Below are 18,664 nucleotides of genomic sequence, written 5' to 3'. Positions count from 1 at the left end.
ATATGTTCAAAGTTTCCTAGTTGCGATTACTATATTTATTTCGTATGTTCCCAGTAAGTCGTAAGGTTCAGGAATCATGGATGCTTTCATGAGTATTTCTTCCCTAGCTCTGCAACATTAGGTATGGCTGAACTTTCTGCAAACATACTAAGATAAACTAGGGTAGAGGCAATGTTGTAGGGCTATGAACTGTGATGTAAGGAGGGATTTTCCTCTGGACTTCTTTAGCCTTCCTCCTGTTCTTCCAGTATGAGACAGCATGTTCATATTTTATGAAATTGCAGTATATACACCAGCCTCCCTCTTCAGTATCTCTCCAGAGTTCCGATGACTACAGTGTCCTAGCAATGGTTACAAGGCATTTTGCAAGTCATCTCCAGTAGCCTCTAAAACTCTATACTCTTAGCAGTATGTAAGAGCAAACTTTCCCCAAAACTTTGCTAACATTTGGCAAAAGTATTTTCACATTATCACTCTGTCAAAAATCTCCCAATTAAGAGCCTTTTACATGTTTTCTAATAATTTACCCTCAAAATGCTCTGTCACATAAACGAAAGCAGATTTTTGGGCCTAGGACAAACATGACTGTAGGTTTAGACTCTGACGAGTGTTCACTCTTTTCCTGCTCTGAGGGGACTTCGCAGACTGAAGCTTTCTGCAGTAGAACCTACTGAGTCAACGCTCCACAGGCCAAGCAAAGGAGACCGGGCAGCATGCCTGGTGTGACTGCCAACTGCACACCCTGAACCTCCGCCTCAGGGACTCTGAAGTGCTGCCTCACATCTTAGCTATCATTCTCCAGCGGGATTTTTATTTAATGTCAATTTTTCAAGAAATACGTACTCCAGTATGATGCTTGATCATAGTTTTAAATATGGTTCTTCAATTGGCAAATGAAAATTGGAAAAAGCAATACAGATAAAATTAGTTTTACAGAAGACAATTTTCCCTTCTATGAATGTACATTCAATTAATTTTACATTTAAATTTTCTAGTACAAATTATAGAAATTTCCCATCCTTTTTCACATTAGCAACTCTCATACTTCCTAATTTAAGTTAACTAACAATGATGTAGAAATATACCTTTGAAGTTAGGTGTTTGATAGTCATTCTAGCTATGTGCACCTGACAAATAAACTCATAGTAATGCTTCTCAATTTTTTGTACAAAAATTCACCTCAGTAATCTCACTAAAATGCAGAAACCTAAGTCTTTTCAGAAATACTGATTCAGTAAGTCTAGAATTAGCCCAGTAATCTAAATTTACAAAGCTCCCAAGTATACCTGATGAAGTTTGGACTTCATTTTAAGAAAAATTGATGTAAACTATTATGATTACCTTTACATTTTATGGTAGTATTGGAAATAAACATTATACACAAGTTAATGTGCATATGTTGATCTTGGTATACCCTTCACGCTTATTGAACAAATATAAAATAAGCAAATTATGTAGGTTATTATTTCAGTTATTTTGAAACTGGCTGCCTCCCAAAATAAAACATCACGACTCTAGTAAAAGCCTTGTTAGTCGGTCTTGTGTCCAAGGTGTCTAATGAATTAGCTGAACGCACTCTACTGCTGAGCCGTGACCCTCTCCCAGGCTGGGTGCTGCCACCTCTCTGGAGTCTGTGTGAGTGTGCATGTGTCCCCACGGGTCCGGTCTGCTGAGACAAAACACCCACACTGGGTGGCTCATACAGAACAGAAATTTACCATTCCTCTCTTCCCTTCAATCCTTCTTACCTCTCCATTTATAAAATTTTGTTTCTATTGTTTTCCTTCCAGTCTTTTTGATTTTTTTATCCCTATTCCTTTCTTTCCCTTCCCTCCCTGCCTTGTCCCTTTCCCATTTGAATATTTTTTTTCCTACTTCCCCAAAACTATTCTCCATTCTGGTCCTTATTTACTCTTTGGTTTTCTCACACAAGAGAAACTGTGATATTTAAACGTGTGTGTCCAATTTATTTCACTTAACATTGTGTTCTCAAGGTGCATCCCTTTACCTAAAAATCCCTCAAGCTAATCCTTCTTTATGGCAGAATAGTATTCGATTGTACATTAAAAAACACATTTTCAGAATTAAGATATATTATATACAGATACAAATCCTCTACGATAAAAGTAGTCTTATCTATGTCAAATTGTACCAATAAAGTTAACTTTCAAAATACAGAAATTTATTTCTCACAGTTCTGAAGGCTGGAGTCCATAACCAAGATGTCAGCAGATTCAGCTTCTGGTGGAATCCTAGTTTCTGATTTTAGATGGTAGCTGCAGATGGCAGCTTTCTGAAGCCTCTTTCATAAGGACCAAGGCGTCATAACCCAGTGGTCTCTCAAAACTCTCCATGTCTCTACTATCACGTTGGTGATTAGGTATCTAGTTGCACAAGCGCAGCCGGGCAGCAGGACAGTCTACATACCGCTGTCGGAACTGCGAGGATGACACAAGCTTCTGACACACACCGGAAGATGATTTAAAAATAAAAACACAGAAACCATGGAGCAGTTCCATGAGTTCATGTCAGTGAGTAAACAGAAATGCAGCACATGAAGTCTGAACTCGACCCTCCCTTCACGAGAGGCGGGAAAGATGAAGTGTGGAGAAGAAAACGAATGCATTCAGCAGCGCCAGGAGAGGCGCTCCATACATAAGTGCTCTTCAATCCGTAGGTGATTTCTCTTTGCAGAGTGAAGAGAACATTCACTATTTAGAATAATTCAAATTCAGTTTGATAATATTTGCATTATCTCTAATATTTATCGTGACTATTGCCTCCAATTTGATGTTCTGACTGAGCAGGAGGAACAAATGATATGAGAAAATCTGCACTGAGAAACTTACTTAATCCAGGCTCAAAGAACAGTTGGTCCAGTTATATCTGCTCTTTTTAAATTTTAAATTTAGCAATGTCCTGTAAGATTCCACTTAGGGTAAATTGCTCTGTTAGTTTCTTTTGAAAAAATTTCTCTAACAAGTCTCATGCAAACTTTATTCATACCTGTGGTGGTTATTTTTCATTAATTGGAAAATTTAATAATGCTTAAATACAAATTATAAATGTTATTGCAGAGTATGGTTTGACCTACAATTGTATTTAAACTTAACTGGCATTAACAAAAATGTGCTCTAATATTTTCTGTCATCAATGAAAAGTTAGTGACTTGTCTCTTTCTGATTCTTTAAGACACTAAAGCTATTTCAACGCTAACTTGTATGTCTTCTTTGATTTTCTACTGAATTCTAAATAACATCCCAGAAGCAGCAACTTTCTATCACTGGCAAAGACTGCCAGAAGCCACAAATCTTCATTCCATACTATTTGAGCTTCCTCAGGCTCCATGCTACCATTCCACTCGTAACTTCCTGTATCAATAATACATATTATTCCTGCATTTAAAATATTTACAATGCCAAAATAGCAAAAGTGAACAGTCTCAACAGTTGGCAGTTGAGAATTAATGTGAGAGGAACAATTTAAATGAGGAAAACTCTGGGCTTAATATAATATTAAAAAGTGCTTTTAAAAAGTGTTTAGGGAATTCAAGAAATATGATTCTTGAATTCCACAATAAACGAGTCATAAATGTGACACTGAGATAAAAATAAGCACTTATTAATGATGCTCTGCGACCAGGGTGATAGGGAACAGTCAGAGCCCCGGCCAGCTGGACTCCGGTTCTGACCGCACAGCAACAGGCAGCAGTTTCTCCAGCCACAGGTGCTGCATCAGAGTAGAGAGCGGCAGACAAGACCCAGGGCCAGGGCTGCAAGTGTGGTCTGCTCAGCACGAAGTTTAAAACCATGAGGGTGCTCCCGTCTACGGCTACTGGTGCGCGGCATTTCTGGTGCACAGTAGTAAAAATAGTCTAGGCACACGGGACTGAGAGACAGTCGCCTGAAACCTCCAGTCTCTCTGACCTGGCCCTACAGTGTGTGAACTCGCTGTTCACACACGGAACCTCAAAGGAAGCAGTTTCCATAACTGGAAAACTGCCAGACAGACAGCATAAGCACTGATATAAAAATGTAGAACATGGAAAATCAAAAAGATTAAAATTGACAGCACATGAGAAAAATTAATATCACAGAGAAATAACCAAACAGAGTCCTGATGTGCAGGAGACAGTCACTAAGGATATGTAAATGAAATCATATTCTCAAGGATGTTTAAATGAATAAACTATAGACTCCCAAAGCATAAAAGAAGCAAATAGCAGACCAAAAATAGACATAGAATATTCTGGACTGTCTAGTGTGATAACAAAGAAAAATAAATTATTTGGAGAATAGTACCAGAGAATTATTTCAGCATAAACTAGAGAAAAATAGACTAATGAAGGAAGTTTAAGATCCAGAAATTTGATGGAAAGGCTCCAGCTATCTTATACAGAACTTTCAAGAGGAAAATTTCAAGCAAATAACATAGAAGGATTGCTGTCTAACAATATTCCACAATTGGAAAACATGCCAGGCTTCAAAATAAAAACGCATGCAAACTGAGAACCAGTCTGTTTAAAGATATAACACAAGGCCGGGGATTTAGCTCAGTGGTTCCACCACTTGCCTCACAAGCTCAAGGACCCAAGTTCAATCCTCGGTACCAAAAAAAAAAAAAAGTAAAAATAAAAATATACCATAATTATAGTGAATCTACAGGACATCAAGAACAAATAAAACCTCAAAAATTAATATTAAAATGACTTCAAAAAAGCTAGCATCATGAGATAATTTTAAATAGTATAAAATTTGTAAATATTTTTAAGATACTTTACTTACCAAGTATATATATATAATTGTAGGAAATTTAAAAAGGAAACTTTAGATTTTAATGTAATGAAACCAAGATACTCCTCATAAAAATGTAAAGATTAGAAGACTTCATAAATTGCTAATACAATCTTAGGTCAAAATAAGGTGTGCAGATGAGTTTCATGTGTCGATTTGACCGGGCCTGCAGATTTGCTGCACACCCTCTGGCCGTGCCTATGAAAGTTTCTAGATGAAAGAACCTCAAAAGGGTGAGAAGAAAAAGCAGACCACCCTTCCCAGTGTGGGAGGCCTTGTGCAATAAATCTAATTCACCAATATAACTTTTTATAAAAGGAGAGTAGGCCTGATTTTCTCTCTCTGCTTGACTAAGCAGGATATTGGTCTTCACCTACCTTCAGCTTTTAGCTTGGACTAACTTACAGTTGCTCCTCTGGTGTACAGCCCTTGACGCAGCTCTGACTGTAGCTTGAGGGACTGCTGGGTCTTCAACTTGCTGCTGGAGACAGGGCCTCCACGGTTGCCTGCGGCCAGCTGCCCAGGGCCTCTCTGTGACTCTGTCTCTGTCTCTCTCTGTTCTTTGATTTCATTTCTCTGGAGAACCCAGACTAATACAGACTTTAGTGTTGAGAGTGGTTCTAGAGAAACAACTTAACGGTGGGTTTCTGAGAGGTTTGGGGGATTTTCTGGACTGGCTGTCTAATCTGATGAGATTTTATCAGGACTCTGTTTCTGGGAGGAGGAGAGTGACCCGGCTGACAGAGATCCACAATGCCTGCACTGCAGACTCCTCATCGACCATGTAGAGGAATCCGGAAGTCACATGACTGTGTTTGGGAAAACTAACAAACATAATGAAGGGGGCTGGTGGCTTCCGATGTTGCTAGAAAAGGTGATGAAAGAAAAAAATGTGCTTGAGGACTCAAGTTTCCAGTTCCTCTGCTGCATAAGTGACCTTCAAGCTTCTGTCTCCTGAGGAAGACCCTTCTTTCCTGTAGCCACAGAGCTCTTCTGCCAGAATCCAACCCAGAATCTCATCTGGCAAGTAGCTGAATTAGAGCGCAATTTGAACCCTGAACCTCATGAGAGATGTCCTGTTAGAGTGAAAATATTGATTGGGAAGAAGGGATCTTTAAGATGTAATGAAGAGGTGGGTAGAAGCTGGTGCAGTTGAGGGCACTGAGCCCCTAACCTGTGTCGGGGCTCTGCTTAGCTTGTGTGTCTGTGCCAATAGAAGCAGCCGCTGCTCCCAGGACCCAGGCCTCTCCAATACCATCTGAGGGGATCAACCCTGCATTGTTTCTGGGCACTGCCCTGACCTGGTTGCCTCGGGGCAGTTACCATGGGGGAAAATGCTGCTGCTCCTCAGGAGCCAGAGGCCCTGCTTTCTTCCAGACCTGTGGTCCTGGCAGCCCCTAAAGTATTATCCGCAAGGATTTATGCTGCACTCCAGAAGAACTACCGGTGGGAGCACAGGTGAACTGGAGTACTGGGCAGTGAAGTAACCTGGAAAGGAACATGAAGTTGGATCACCAGATGTATCAGTATGGGCTCACTGGGAAGAGGCTCTGCACTTAATGTTGCAGCCCAGGGAGTTCAAAGTCTCTGACAGTTGGGTTAGTTAGTTATTTGAAATACAAACCGAAAGCTGACACAAAGTAAGTGAAGTAGAAATGCCACAGAAAGACCCTGAGAGGCTTATCAAGTTTGGAAATTGGAGTGAGCTTGTGCTTCAGCCCCATGCTAGCCCACACAGGGAAGTCTAGAAAAATATGAGTAAATTAGTGTTTAAGGAGCGCCTATTCCCTATCCCTCTCGCTCCCCTTGTCCACTGCAGTATGATGCAATAGGAAGACCCTTGTAGATGCCTGCACCTTGACCACGGAGTTCACATCTCCCAGACAGTCAGCAAATAAATGTCTCTGCATTATAAATTATCCAGGGTTCAGCATTCTGTTAGAGAAGAACAAAACACACTAAAGAACCCTAAGCAAAGATTTCATTGAGCCCCTCAAATAAAATTTTAGACAATTTATAGACCCTGAATGCCTTAATTGAAGGGGAGATGAGAGAAAGGACATTAGAATGCTGCTAAAAATCTTTACTGTTAATGTTAATTACTTTCCATTGTTCCCCAGCGAGACCCCTGGCATCTTATTAGGATGACTGCGCTGTTTAAAAGGAGATAAATTTACCTTTTGGGAACAACTGAATACTGGGCCTCCACCAACACTAACTCTGAGAGGTCCCAAATCTCCCTGCAGCCTACCAACTGGAGAAGGAGCTTAGGCAGATCAGACACTCAACAGACCTTTGTTTGAACGCACCTTACAGTGGGCCTGGTAGCTACCCACACTCATTGTGTGGTGACTGCCTCAGTTCCGGAGCACATGATTAGGAGAGACATACACAGCAGCTCAAAGAATACCCCTGTTGGTTCTCTGGCCCGTTGAGTAAAGCTTGCCATAGTGGAAATGCCAAGAGGCCATTAGGACAGCCTCTGTCTGGGAAGAAAAAAAAAGCAGCATCCTGGGCATCCTGGAGACTTGACAGCTTTGTACAAACGTTAAGGACATGAAAAGGTGCAGAGGTGATGATTTTCAAATTTCCAATTTTCCATGTAGTTTGTTTATTTTACTTGTTCAGAAAGAGATGAAAATCTTGGAAAATGACAGTGGATTATCATGAGGTTTAAGTAGATGACAACTCCTATTGTTCTGTGGTACATCTCTGGTTTCACTGCTTAAGCAAATTCATAATCCCCTGGTACCTCACTTGTAGGTATTGATCCACTGGTAGAGATGTTTCCCAGAAGAGACATAACATTGATTCCATTGTATAGGAAATTAAGATTCTGTAATCAATTACCACCTTCTACTCTTCAGGCCTCTGAATTAACAGGCCAAGAAGGGAGGACGTAGATATGTTCACTGACTCTATATTATTTTCCTAAGGAGAAATTGGACTTACATTTTTGTGGAAATAAGAAATATACACCATTCTTTAGAATGTCTCATGAATTTACCACTCCTTGTGATAAGACCAATGAAACTCACAACTCAATCTGACTGCAGGACTACAAATGGCCCGTACATTTCAGGAATAAAGATTTAAGCCAGATAAAGAACCAGGGCCAAATGAAGTATTTGATGAAAGCAAAGGCAACAGGGGATGGCTACTGAAAGAAGGTGTATATAAATACTGACTTCAAGAATATGAATAGTTATAAAAGTGAGAACTATTACTTCTTAGAAAATTATCACTATATTTGTATGTAAATATTTTTGTTTCTCCCCTCTTACCTTTATCATTAGCATAACAGATATTGGTTTTTCCTCACAATATTTAAATATTATTAATTTGCATTATGGGTTATCAAGAGAATAAACATTGCCCAAATAATTTAATTCCCCTTCTAAGGGAAGTCTTGGTGCTTATTTTAGATATACTCAAGAAAATTTCATTGTATTAAATACAACTTCTGTCCTTGTTGCGTTTTTCTTTAAAGATTCAATGGGGGTTCAGAAGATGTTTATTACTGACCAAAGAAGTGTAGACTTATCCTGGTGAGTTTTATGTGTCAATTTGATTAGGCCCCAGGTTGTCTGGATATATGGTGAAATATAATTTTTCTGGAAAAACAATATGAGATATAAATATTATTCAAAAGAAAAATAATATGAATATAAAAATATTAATGCTTTAAGGTAGACAACAACTTAGTCTTTGCTTCACTATATAAATTTTGCTATTAAGCTATATTGATATAATGTTGATGATGTAAAATATAACAACATAATCAAGATAACAATGAGAAAACTCAGAGGTTGACCAAAACCTACCTAACATTTAAATGAAATAAAAATCTTCACAAGTCAATTCAAAGTTGCAGTTTTAAATAAATGGTATTGAAAAAGTCACCCTTAAAAATGTAAAATAATATCTGATAACTCTGCACATATACCTGAAAAAACTTCCATAATACATACAAAGTGTGAGGTTTTCTGAATATGACTTAATTGAGGGAGGGAATGGAAATTCTATGCCAAGCTGGCTTACTATAATCCATTCAACTATGAACTCCTTGAACCATGTTCTGGCTATATCTGTGTTTTTGATAATCTGTGCTTACACCTCTTTAAATAAAATCAATCAATTGATCAGAAAGTTTTCCTTATTCTTTACTATACACAATAAAATATTTTATGGTTTGATCAAAAGTCATTTGGCTATTTCAAGAATGTCTAAGAAATGTAGTAAAATTGGATGAATTATAAAAATGATTATCATTCAATGCCAGAATAAATTAACCAAAGACCATCTAATAAGTTTATTAATAAATGACTTCACCTATTTGACCAGTTATTCCATGTATATACAACATGAAATACGCCTTTGATAAGTAACTGAAACATAAAGAACATAATTTAAGAGAGGAGCATTAATAGCAAATATCTGCTTGTGAAAGTTTATAACATTTTTAATAAATTTATCCCAGAGCTAAGCAATTTAAGTTTCAATACATATTAAGGTTAAGGCATAAACATAAATACATATCAGTTACATTTTAAATATGTAGGTTTTATCAAAAATTTAATATCAACTTTTTAAAAGTGTATTCAATTCATGTCAGGTACAAAATTCTGGGTCAGGATTTATGTGATTCTAGCTTATATAGATGTAAGGTATTAATATTATTAAGTGATAGTCCTTATTGTAGCACAATAATGTTGAAATATTATTTTTCTCATAACAAATTCCTAAGACCTTTGCATTGTTTTTTTCCTAAATGGCATTATAACACTGGAGAAACATATTAAAAATAAAACCTATTCAGCACTATTTAAATTATTTTTATTTCCAATAAATTCTTGTATTTGAGTTAGTTTGAATAGCCAATTTCTTTTTTCTTTTCTTTTTTTTTCCTTTGGTACCAGGGATCGAACTCTGGTTCTTGTGCTTGTGCAGCACGTGGTGAAACTGCTGAGCTAAATCCCTGGCCCCCAAATAGCCAATTTCTTGAACACAAAAAATATCACCCTCGTGAAACCTTCTCAATTTTATTAATGTTTTTAGTAAGGCTTATTTTGATTTTTTGGAGGACAAAAAACACAAGTTGCTCGTGTTAATATGTAATGTTTCCAAAATATGCAGGGAACCAAGGAATAGAGGGGACAATTTCTGCAGTAACCAACCCAGGTCTCGGGGCAATGGTGAACTCATTCACGGGGTGGAAGGGAGCAGTCAGCTGAGAATCCAGAGGAAAGACAGCGCTACATCCTACCACTCACTCTGCTGCTCTGGGTCTGTCCCCATTGATTACTGAGGCTGCCTTCTTCTGCCTACCCTGTAATGGCCTCAGCTATGACTTCTCCTGCATTGTGCTTCTGCTACAGTCTATGATGTCTTTGCTTCCACGTGTTCCTTTTTTCTTTTCTTTTCTTTTTTGGATTACTTGAATTCAAGCTCTCCAAGAAAGAACAATCAACTGGGTCTGAGCTCCATTAAGAAGCACGTTTTGGAGCAGAGCTCCCAGGCCAGAGGTCCCACAAGTAGCTGCTGTTAGTGAATTTCTGATTCTTGGTCCATCAGGCATGGTTTGCAGCATGAACTCATGTGGATGTGGGTGGAATAGGCCCACTTTGACTCCTTGAGAAGAGCCAATACAGACAATTGTTAGCTTGAAGAGTTTTTCCAGGACAAATATGAATTTTTAAATATTTGCTCAAGCTATTGTATGGGTGTTAACAAAATGTACCCTTCAGCATCCCATTTGTCCTGGGTCTAGGGAAAGAAATTAGAAAAGAGCAGTTAAGGATGGGGGCTTTTAATAAAAGTGATAGAAGAAGGCTTTGGAAGAAGGCTTTACCCGAGTTCAAGACAGAGTCTATGTATTGTAATCTAGCTGAGTGACAATGTCCCCATGGCCAAGCAGACAGTAGAGATTTAAGTTGAAAGCAGAATTCTCACATAAAGAATGACATGATTGTTTTGGTCAGTCATTCTGGAACAATGGAAGAAAAAATAGCTACATGAAATAAACAGAACTGAGAATCATTTCGAAGTCTTACATCTTGCTTCTGGCTGGAGTCTCAAAGTTTTCTTCTCTTCTGTAGGTGATAAGACATGAGATGTGGTGAAGCACACAGAGACCAAGAGGAGGTGAAGGACTGGGTGCTTTGAGGATGTACAGACACTGATGCAAAGAAAACAAGCCAGAAGACAGACCTGAGGAATGGTGACTTTACAAAGAAGGGCAGTGAGAAGGAAGGACACCTGGAGGGGAGCCGAGCAGGGAATACAGTGAGTCTGAGCACCAGGGTGTCACCATCATGCAACTGTGGCTGGGTAGGTAGTGGAAATGTTTTCCTAGGGACATGCTTAGATCTCAAACTTTTCATATGTGAATGTTTGTGTCTTGGACAGACTCTAAGAAAAAAGTATTTTTCTCCGCTCTCCAGTAATGTTAGAAAATAGAGATGGTTTCTTCTGAGAATAATATGTCAAATAATATATCAAAGATGCTCCAATAAACACAGCTGCAGAAAGAAAAACCAAGATGGCAGTGCAGACTGAGACATAGAAAAAGCCACCACACGGTTACGGCACACAGATGGGTGTGGAAACAGTCCTATACCCAGCAAGAGCAATGGCATTGTATGTAGTATTCTTTCAACTTCTACATGTAAAAGACAAATCTGTTTCTACACTTTCATTATATGTTTAAAAGTATGATTGGAAACCTCATTATCTTACCATCCTGATGTATGACAATAATGCATTCAAAGAAAAGTATCCCCTACAAATTATAAGTTATTAATCATATGCCAACCAAGGCTTGGAATCCAAAGTCTGAAGTAACTGCAAACATAATTATAGCTTTATATTGCATCATCTGTCCTTTATAACATTTAAGTCTTGTGTTGCATTCCAAAAGCAAATGGTTTGCTTTACTTGGAGCTTAAATATAATAGAAATATATTTATTGACCATGTCTTTCAAATCTCAGCATCACTATCTCACACTTTACACTGCTATTCCAATGAGGCACAGCTGTAACTTCTTGCCTGTTGGCACTCTGTAAAGCCAGAAGGGGAACACATGCCCGGTCCATTTCCTGGGCATGATATAAGTCTGTGGGATGCACACTCTGATGAGAAATATACTTTATAAAAATTTAATATTAAAGAAGAAAATATTTAATATTGAGATAGAAAAATTCACTGTTCTTTTGCTGGTAGTGGATGAAAATGCACTAAATTGAAATGCACCTGCTACATTACATGCTGGCCCTTGTGCTTTCAAGTTCTGAAGTTCTGGAAGATGGGAATGTGAGAATACTTACAGACAGCCAGTGGAGAGCTGACCAGAGGCACCTGGAGTCCTGGCCGTACTCCCCCCGCCCCAGCACCCCGGGCTCTGGTGGTCAGAGAGCAAATACAGTGACTACGAACCAGTCCAGGGCCAAGAAAGCACCTGAGCCTTGAAATCTGCCTTGGCTTTAACTGAGCCACCTTACCCAAAAATGGGCCATTTGGTCTGTGGGGGAGAACAGCGGAATGTGTCTTTCTGGGCCATAAATGCTAAGAAGAATAGTTAACACATTTTAGTTTTCCACATTTAACAATGTTTATTACTACTAGGGCAACATAATGTGCTATATATAAAAGAAGAAAATACTCCTCTATTATAGCAGTTAGTTTTGATAACTGTTCCCTAGTATATTTTATATTTAGCTTTTTTCCCTTCTAATAAAATCCTATCGGTGTACTAGAGATGGAGAATATGTAGAGAGTTACATCTCATTCTTTTCAAATACCTAATCTTTGTGTGTAAAAATGTCAATTTAAAGAGAAATTTGTCTATTTAATATGTATTTTTTAAGATGAAGTAAAGCCATAAACCTTTTTCTTAGAATTATAAACACGGTATAAAGTGGGTTATTACTATAGTTCTTTTAGTTTAGAGAAATTTGAAAATACAGAATTTAGTTTGCAGGGCAATATATATTAATGTTATTAAATATGAAGTACTCAGCCTCTTCACAGCCTTGTTTGTGTGGAAATTATTTATCTGCATAGAGCCTAGAAATAAAAAAAAGTTCTCCAGGGCGAATGGCAGTGCCACATATCAAATTCCTAGGAGTACAGAGGGAAAGAAGTTGTGGGCAAAGATGGAAAAGGCTACATCTATGCCTAGCACTGGAAGTAAATATTAGAGCCCTCCAGCCAAACAAAACATTTTTCTTTTAGTTTATATATCAGCACCAGGGGTAGGAGTAAAATCTCATTTGAATTATCGATACACATGCTTTAGCTTTCACCTCTACAATGTAGCATCAATGGTCCCTAAAGAACATTGCCAGCCTTTGACATCTAGCTTTCCTATCCTTAAAAAATAATGTTTGTTTGTATTTAAAATCATTTATTTCCACTCTTTAGTAATTTTCTTAGTCACTTTCTCCTCCCTTGGACACAATATCTGGCAGCCACAATTAAAGGAGAGCTTCATTTCAGCTCAGAGCTTGGAGAGGTCTCAGTCCATAACTGGCTGTCTCCAAGGCCAGGCAGCTGGGCGGGCAGGGCTGCTAACAGGAAGTGGAGCGAGAGCAATGGGGCGGGGGGGGGGGGAGGACCATCCAGGGCAGTCTCCAGGACCATGTCCCTTGCCCAGGCTTCACCTCTCAGCACCACACACAGATAAAAACTCGCCAGGGGACTACTCCCCTGAGTATCACACCCCATGATCCAATCACCTCCCCGAAGCTTGGGTGACAGCTAGATATAAACCATAACAATAATTATGCATACTTTTCAATTAAGAAGACTACCCATTAAGCAAAAAGGATAAATGTTTGCAAATCTCTGAGACATTTGAGGATGCTCTGCTGCTTCCAGGTAGCATGACTTTCCAGACAGGAACCATTTACAAAAATGTGAAATTCGTGCTATCAGGGAGGAATCATGAGCTGGCTCTGGAGTTCCCTGCACACTTCACAGCACTGCTCACACATCGCCATGATGAAGGTCTGTGGAGGAACAGCTCAAGCAAGAAGGATCCTGTGCTGGCACCCTTCACGTGGCATGTGCATGGTCTGCATAAAAAGCAAAGCTTGAAAAATGCAAAATCACTGTTCTTGCCAACCCACAGAGTTAAAAATTTATTAAATGCTCTGTTAGAGGAAAGGAAAAATAATGATGCCAGTCACATATAACTGAAAGAAATATTTCTATTTCCCAGGAACACATAGCATCAAAATTAAACACATTGTTTGACAGAAAAGAGATAGAAATTTTGGCAGCTATCACTGCTTGCAACATCCAAATGATTCAACTTAAGGCTGTTTTTATTTCAGCAAAAAACATCAATAAAGGAGACTTGATATCTATGCATAGAAGTCTGAGAGAAGGTTTAGGCATTGTTCGTGTAATGTGAAGATTTTCTCCTCTACCACACTGTGACTAGGCTTCTATCATTCTGTTATGGGTCTCTATTTTGAGACGGAAATGGATTTTGGCTTTAACATTAACACTGAAGCATAAAATTGTGCTTGGTATTTTCTTCTATTGGTGCTAGTAAAAGGGTGTGAAAGAATACCTAGCTTTAGGCGTTTAACTTGCACATACAGAAATATTTGCACTAGATTGTAGACTGGATTTTGCTAAAATTGAAGGCTGCTCCGGTAAAAATGAGCAAGGAAGGATAGAATTTGGAAAACCCTTGACAAAAATCTTGGTAGGGAAAAAAGAGATTGGGGGCAGGGAATGGTGGCAAATCTAACCGGAAAGAAGCCCCCTGGAAGGCAGAGGCAGGAGCATTGCAAGCTTGAGCCCAACCAAGGCAACTGGACTAAGAAAGACACTGTTTCAAAATACAAAAGTATTTTAAAAGGGCTGAGGAAGCACATTTATTTATCTAACAAATATACTTGTCAAATGGCCAATAATCGTGTATAACATCATGCAGTACAACTGGATGTGACCCTGAGTTCAGCCCCTGCTACCGGAAAAGGAAGCTTAGAGCTTGCATCCTTCACTCCTGATACTGTGTTTTCAGAGTCACCTGATCAGCACGCATGCAGTTTCTCTTTTTATTTATGGAAGAGCGATGCCCTCCCCAGCTAACTGGGGCCTTCTTCAAAAGATGACCTGGAACAACCGACTGCTCGAGTGTGAGTCTTAGAACCAGGGAGGAGGCTGCTGAGACCCGTGAGAAGGGGCAAAGCAGCAGCAGGGGCGCTTAAATATCCACAGAAAACATAAGAGTCACCCTTTACGACATAGTAGGTATGAGTCAAGATTTAAAAGAATTTCTTAATATTGATTAAAAAGTAGTTTACTCAATGTTTATCAACTGGTCAAAATTCAAGGCAACATGCTGGCATTTGATTAAGTTGAGGAGCTGCCGTTGGACTACTGACGTTAGTCTATCTGTTTAATGAAAATTTCTTATGCTTTATGTGTTTAAACAACACCACTAGGCTTGGGTATTGTCATAGCAAAAGGAAGAAACAAATCCTTCTCCCATTAGGTTTATTTTGTCACGGAGATAGAAAATTAGAAATTAGTAATTTACAGACCACACTTCTTGGAGGATAAGTGCTGCATGAATAAAACAAAGCATAAGGGCAGAGGACTTTAGGAGGTGCATTATAATTTAAAAGAGGATGAAAAAGGTAGACTTTAACGAAAAGATAAAATTTGAGCAAAGATTTGTAAAAACGAGAGAGTGAACCATGGAGCTACCTATGGCGAGTGTGTCCTGGGCACTCGTCAGGGTGGAGGTGGCCACACCCAGGAGTGGGGCAGCAGGAGGTGAGTGTGAGTGAGGAAGAGACCCGGGGTGCGCAATGAGGTGAAAGCTATCGCAGATGGCGCCGTCCCCGTCCTTCCTAAGAACCAAGACTTTCCTCCTCGCTCTCTGGTCAGCAGGGATCGGGAGGTTTCAGAAGGAGAAAGGATTGCTGATCTAGACATGAGGAAACATCACTTTCTGTTCCGAATGTAAGAAATATCACGTGCCTGAGAGAGGAACACAGTTATAGGGCATCACCGACATTCTCAGATCGGACACTGAGCTGAGCAAAGGTGGCCTTGCGGAGGTCAGATGTGGCCACAATCCTAATATTTTTAAGGAGGCAAAGATTCGTTCATGTGTCAGTTGCGAGAAAGGAGTCAGTCAAAAAGTTCAACTCCAAACAAAATTGCAGGGGAAGCTCACAGACCCGCTGTTCAAGGAAACTGGTGAAAACTGTTAAAAAACAAGTAAAAGGGCCAGGGGTTTAGCTCAGTGGTTTCGCTGCCTGCTGTGCAAGAGCAAGGACCCAAGTTTGATCCCTGGTACAAAAAAAGAAAGAAAGAAAGAAAGAAAGAAAGAAAGAAAGAAAGAAAGAAAGAAAGAAAGAAAGAAAGAAAGAAAGAAAGGAAGGAAGGAAGGAAGGAAGGAAGGAAGGAAGGAAGGAAGGAAGGAAGGAAGGAAGGAAGGGGAGAGAGAGAAAGAAAAAGAAAGAAATAAGAAAAGACAGTCAAAGCCAGAATGATCCTAAAAATAGCTGAGAAACCACGTGAAAGCCAATCTGCTGAAGTCACTGAGCTACTGACTCTGCTATTGGAACCGGGTCCCTCCTCAGCTTCCCTCTGTCCAGTGGCGGGCTCTCCGCTGCCCAGGAGAATCCACCTGGCCTCACACATGCAGGAGCACGGCCCTTCCTGCTTGCCCCCAGTCACGGTGTCTTTCAGAAGAAGGAGATGTCCACACTCCTCCTCTTGCCAGCTGTCTGCTGCCTGGGAGAGGTTTCACACAGTGGTCACTGAGGTAGGGCTGCATTTCTGCTGAGGCCATGCTCACAGGCAGGCGCTGCACCTTCTGCCCTTAGCATCAGTGCTAAACTGACTCTCAGAAATGGGATCTGTGTTAAGCCCCAGAGCAGTCACTCAAAATTATATGTTTAAAAACCAATAAAAAGATGGAAAATCTATGTTATTTACTTATTTCAAGAAAAAAGGCAGGGAAGGAGGAAAAGAATAGAGTAACAAAAAGACACAAAACATATAGAAAACCAAAAGGAAAATGGCAAATGTGAACTGAACTCTGTTACTAGCAAGGTTAAATATCAGTGAAATGAGCAATCCATTCAAAGCAGAAAAATTCGGTACATGTAAAGTACAACCTGTGCTGCCTGTAAGAAACACATTTTAAATTCGAAGATAAAAACATCTGAAATCAAGAGTGAAAGATAAATACAAGAAAGCTGAAATGATTCAGGTAATATCAGAAAAGAGAAGTTAAGCAAAACAACTGTTACTAGAGACAAAGGGAAATATAATAGGAAGGTATAACTATTATGAACTTACGTACATATAATATCAGCACATCAAACTACACCAAAAATCTGACAGAAAGGACAGATAGAGAATCCAACAGCAATCATTATAGCTTTAATTACACACACTCATTGATTAAAAAATAACTAAGCAGAAAATGAACGAGTAAATGAAAGATACAAGCAATGCAATGAAGCAACTGGATGTAACAGATATCCAAAATATCTACAGAATACTCACTCAATAACAGGTGAATATGAAATTTCCTAATGTGCACAAGCAATACTATCCAAGATTCATCATATTCTAAAATATAAAACCAGCAATAAATTTATATAATAACAATTATTTTTCTGACAATAAAATGAAACTGTACATCAATAAAAATTAGAAAAACCAATTTATAAAATATACAAAAATCAAACAACATACTGATAGATAACCTATATGTTGAAGAAGAAATCAAAAGGAAAATTAGAAAATAGTTTGAAATGAATGAAAAAATATAGGATAGCAAAACATACAGGTTGCTGTTAAAGCAGTGCTTAGAGGAAAATTTGTAGTTACAAATGAGTATAAGTAGAAGAAGACAAGACTAATAATAGCCTAAACTTCCAGAATACAACACTAGAGAAATTAGAAAACTAGACTTGAAGCAAGGTTATATGTCAAAATTCAACCATGTTAATTTAAATGTTAAAGATTCTGATTGATGAAATAGGGAATAAAAGATAAAGAAAAAACGAACCAAATTCTTGTGTTTTTTTAAATCATCAAATTTATAAACATTTAGTTAGATTGACAAAGGAGAAATCAAAAAGAGTGAAGACTTGAATCACCAGAATCAGGAAAGAAACACTACTGACCGTACTGAAATAAGGAGACTTATATGAGAACACTGCAGACAATTGTATCCAGCAAGCTAGCTACCAGGTGCAGTGGACAGCTTCCTAGAAAAGCACCAGTTGCTGAAATCCACTCAGGAGGAAATGAGCAGTCTGAATGGACGCATAGCAAATGTGAAGTCCAGGAGCTCCGTGGGCTGGGGGCAGCTCGGGGGGCAGCTGTGGGTGGGGCTGGGGGTGCAGGGCCCAAGGTGGGTGAGAGGTAGAGGTCAACACAGAGGAGAAACGAAAAGAGACCCCAGCCCGACCAAAATCCAGAGTTCAGAGGGCGGAGCGGGGAACCGGACCAGGACCAGACTGCCATTCCCACTTTGTTGAATTTGGGTCATTCCGGTTGATTTTTTTTCTGTTCTGTTTTCATTTTTTTTCCTTTTTCTTTTGGTTCTTCTTTACTGGTATTGGTTGATTATTATACTTTTAGTTTCATGACTTTCCCCTTTGATCAGCCCCTCTTTCACTGTTCCTGCCTTTCTATCTTTCGACTGTCTCCCCTTCTTAATCTTCTTAATCACCTCTATTCCTAATTAAACATTTAAATTCTTTTTTTAAAAAAAAAGAAAAAATCTACCCACAAGAAAAGGCGTAAGTCCAGCTGACTTTACTGGAAAGTTCTACCAAATGCTTAAATGTTTCATATCACGTTTTCATGAACTCTTCTGAA

The sequence above is a fragment of the Heterocephalus glaber genome, unplaced genomic scaffold (assembly GCF_053883595.1).
Source record: "Heterocephalus glaber isolate CG9 unplaced genomic scaffold, H.glaber_assembly_v1.0 deba00001737, whole genome shotgun sequence".
In the NCBI taxonomy this organism is placed as follows: Eukaryota; Metazoa; Chordata; class Mammalia; order Rodentia; family Bathyergidae; genus Heterocephalus; species Heterocephalus glaber.
The sequence above is the reverse complement of the archived record's forward strand: the minus strand, read 5'-3'. Positions refer to the sequence as shown.